This window comes from Lampetra planeri, chromosome 30 (assembly GCF_965212315.1).
Source record: "Lampetra planeri chromosome 30, kcLamPlan1.2.h2, whole genome shotgun sequence".
Taxonomy (NCBI): Eukaryota; Metazoa; Chordata; class Hyperoartia; order Petromyzontiformes; family Petromyzontidae; genus Lampetra; species Lampetra planeri.
In genome coordinates this window covers 12,981,179-12,985,472 of record NC_136136.1, presented here as the reverse complement: position 1 = coordinate 12,985,472, position 4,294 = coordinate 12,981,179, and positions in this window count along the sequence as shown.

Here is a 4,294-nt window from a genome sequence, read left to right as displayed (position 1 = left end):
CAGTAGCCCTTTTGCAGAAATCAAATAAAATTTTCGAGAGGGCTTCACACAAGAAACAAGAAGATTTAGTAGTTTGGACGTGGCCCTCCAATGAATACAGAGAGGGTACCACAAGTAGCGGTCCATACTCGGGCGCAAGAAAATAGAAGCAGAGACAAAAAATGAGATAGATCGATGCAATAAAAAATTGGCAGTGGTGCACCAAGCACGATCCCTTGCTGAGCGCATTGCGCCTCGTGCACACAGACAGCACCAAGCACGACCCCTTGCTGAGCGCATTGCGCCTCGTGCACACAGACAGCACCAGGCCGAGTTTGGCGGCCCCCGCGCTCCGCGAGTGCCGCGAGGAGGCGGCGGCGGAGGCGCTGCAGCAGCCCCCCCCCATCTCCAGACCCATCCCCCCACTTCTCACCCTGAGGCCGCACAACCCGTGGGTAGGCAATGCCCTCTGGTGGACAAGGCGCGGTACAGGCGGCAGCACGAGACGCCGCACGAGACGCCGGCAGCGTTGCGCTGGCCAAGGTTACTCACCCGAACACCTCTGTACACCTACACACCTACACACACACCTCTATACACTTACACACCTACACACACACCTCTATACACTTACACACAACCTACACACACACCTGTATACACTTACACACACTTACACACACACCTCTATACACCTACACACCTACATATACACCTCTATACACCTACACACACCTACACACACACCTCTATACACTTACACACCTACACACACTTTTCTAACCACTTACACACAACCTACACACACACCTCTAGACATTTACACACACCTACACACACACCTCTATACACCTACACACACCTACACACACCTCTATACACTTACACACACCTATACACACACCTCTATACACCTACACACACCTACACACACCTACACACACACCTCTATACACTTACACACCTACACACACACCTCTAGACACTTACACACACCGACACACACACCTCTACACACTTACACACACCTACAAACACACCTCTATACACTCACACACACCTACACATACACCTCTGTACACTTACACACACCTACACACACACACCTCTAGACACTTACACACACTTACAAACACACCTCTAGACACTTACACACAGCCCCGACCAAAAGGTATTTGTTTCCCCTAGCCGATGGAGGAAACGGGCCCAGGATGTCCAGAGCAACTAGCTCATTAATACGGGACACCTCAATTGAACGTAGTGGCGGGACATAATTTTGACGAGGCGGTTTCCTCTTTGCACAATCATGGCATGACCGGATAAAGTCAGTTACATCTGCCGTCATGCCGGGCCAAAAGAAATCCTGCTGCATCGCGGCCAACGTTTTCTGCACGCTGAGATGCATCAGTTTGTCGGCGTGCAGGTCGTGGCGAAGGGATGTCGGCACGACCAGGCGTGAACGGTCAGACAATCCATCCGTACACATCAGTAGTCCCGCCTGGCCCCGGAACATCTGCCATTTCCTTCCCGCCAAATGAGATCTCGGTTTCCCGATCAGTTTCCGCAGCGGAGCCAGAGAGGCATCGGCCTCCTGCTCGCGTAGCCATACCGAGTGCGGCAAATGCAGCGTATCGTCGGCGCCAACGGGTACATCCTGGCCTTCATCGTTCGACATCGCCCCCATAACCGGACAGGGCGAGGTAGGTAGCACTGCACAGCGGTGCGTACCCATCAGACAGGCGCAGGGAGGAGTCGGGGGCCACCTGGAGAAAGCGTCCGCGTTGCCATGGCGAGTACCCTTGCGGTACGTGATCTCGAAGGAAAATCCCTGCAATGATTTCAACCACCGAGCCAATTGACCCGATGGTTGTTCCAGTTTCAACGAATATTGCAAGGCCGCGTGGTCAGTGCGCACGAGGAACTTCCTTCCATACAGGTACAGCCGGTACTGGTGAACAAAATGTACGATCGCTAACAGTTCCCGTCACGTCACGCAATATCGCGTTTCGGCACGGGACAGAACCCTGCTGCCGTATGCCACCACTCGCTCGATCACGTCTTTCCGTTGTGACAAAACGGCTCCTATGCCGATATCGCTAGCATCCGTGTCAAGGATGAATGGCTGAGAAAAGTCCGGGTAGTCGAGCGTCGGTGCGGTGGCGAGGTGATCCCAAAGAGATTGAAAAGAGCGCTCCTCTTCCGGGCCCCATTTAAATCTCTGATTTTTGCCCGTCAGAACATGCAGTGGCTTAGCCAGCGTCGCGAAGTTCTTAACAAAACGGCGATAGTAGGATGCGAACCCAATAAACCGCCATACGTCGCCCACCGAAGTGGGCGTGGGCCACTCTCGGACACATGCCATTGTCTGAGGGTCCGTGGACACACCGTCCGAGCTGACGATGTAACCCAAGTATCGGACGGATCGTTGCAAAAGGTTGCACTTTTTCGGTTTAAATTTTAGGTCAGCTGAGCGTATCCTCTGAAAGACAGTCTCCAGGCGCTGGAGGTGTTCTTCGAACGTGGGGCTGAATACGATGATATCGTTTCCCACTGCAGCCCCGCTAGTGTAATGCGAGCATAAACAGGGTGGTTACTGGCCCCTCCGCCAATCACACAGAGCGTGTGGGAGGAGCCACTGCTCACCTCGGCTCCAATGGGAGACGAGGTGAGCGGGGGGGGGGGGGGCGGAGACGGGGGCAGTACGGGAAGGAGGAGTCAGGGTCACGTGATGGGAAAGATATAGGGAGATAGCCGGAAGATGTCGGGGAGTTGGAACGGAGCGAGAAGAAGGGAAGCCACGCTGGGGAGTGGGGGAAACGGCACCATCTGCCACGTGGGGTGCGTGGGGTAGACGGGGCTAGCAGAGTGTGAGGGCTAGCAGGGTGTGCAGGGCACACGTGACTAGTGAGTGACTAGCCGAGTGTCCGGGGCACACGTGGCTAGTGAGTGACTAGCAGAGTGTGCGGGGCACACGTGGCTAGTGAGTGACTAGCGGAGTGTGCGGGGCACACGGAGTGAGCGGTGTGGCTGGCGGCGTATGCGGGGCACACGGACAGAGCAGAGCGGCCACACGGAGCGTGCGCGGGGCGCGCGTGGAGTCTGCACAAGTCCGGCCGAGGACCAGCGGGGTGCGATACGAAGAACCTAAATAAACGACACAGCAGAGACCAAGGAAGCCTGACAGAGTCGTTTATTACACTGGAGTCAGAAGTGAAACGTGATGTCTAAACACCTCAAGAAAAAGAATATACCGGCACCATCTTCAGAAGACGAAGAGGACCTTCCTCCGGCGGTGGGGGTCCCGACCATGGAAGGCGGGGGCGCCGAGGACGGCTGGCGACACGGGGCAGTCCAGCTTGATTCGCTGCGGGCCGTTCTACTGGATTTTGTCATCCTGGTGGCACCAGCGATGATGCCGGATCGCCCAAGCGGGGAGCCCTCGAGTGGGGCCGAGCCGTCCGCCATTGGGGCCTGTGCGACGCTTCCTGCCCTCTCCGACACGCGGCAAGACGCCGCCATCTTGGGTGTGGTCGGGGACGAACGGCAGGAAGCCGCCATCTTGCCCCCGCCGCATGGAGACGCCATCTTGAACATCGCGGCGGAGAGACGGCCGTGCGCTACCATCTCGGAGGCGCCGCATGGTGCGCATCCTGCTGCTGAGCAGCTGTTTTGTGGGAAGGAGCCGCAAGGAGAGGACGCCGACGCTGCTGCTGCCGGGGTGGGAGCACCCCCATCCTGGCTCATGTGCGAGACACCGGAGCAGTCACGGGAGGACGCCGCGCTCACCGTCCGAGTTCTGCAAGGCATCTCAAGTCACCACCCTGCCGTCCTCTGCTCGCTGCAGCCCCGGGCGAGTCGTGACGATAGGCACCCGGCCCTAACACACACCTCACCCATCTAGCGTGTGCCAGGGGGGCGAATGGTTGTTATGTCTCGAGCATGCGGAGCGCGGTTCGGGCTGTGTGTGTGTGTGTTGAGGATGGACGCGCTATCTGCTTGTTTGCTTGGTGTCAAATAGTGTTTATGCGTTGCGGCATGGAGATGTTATCTTGATGGCGAAGTTAATTATTAATTCGGTTGCGTCGAGTGTCCCGTGCTGTTACCATCCCGTGGGCTGCCGTGTGCGATGTGTTTATTTTGATGATTTTTTTTTTTGCTGCACGGTGCGACAGGGTTAACGGTATGTTGTCTGCCTGCAGATCTACTTGCGATTGTGCATAATGTAAGCTTGTAATCGCGATATGCTGACTGCATGTACTGTATAGACTGTTTTCTGTACGAATACGGAGTGCGGTGCATTGTTTAACCATTGGGT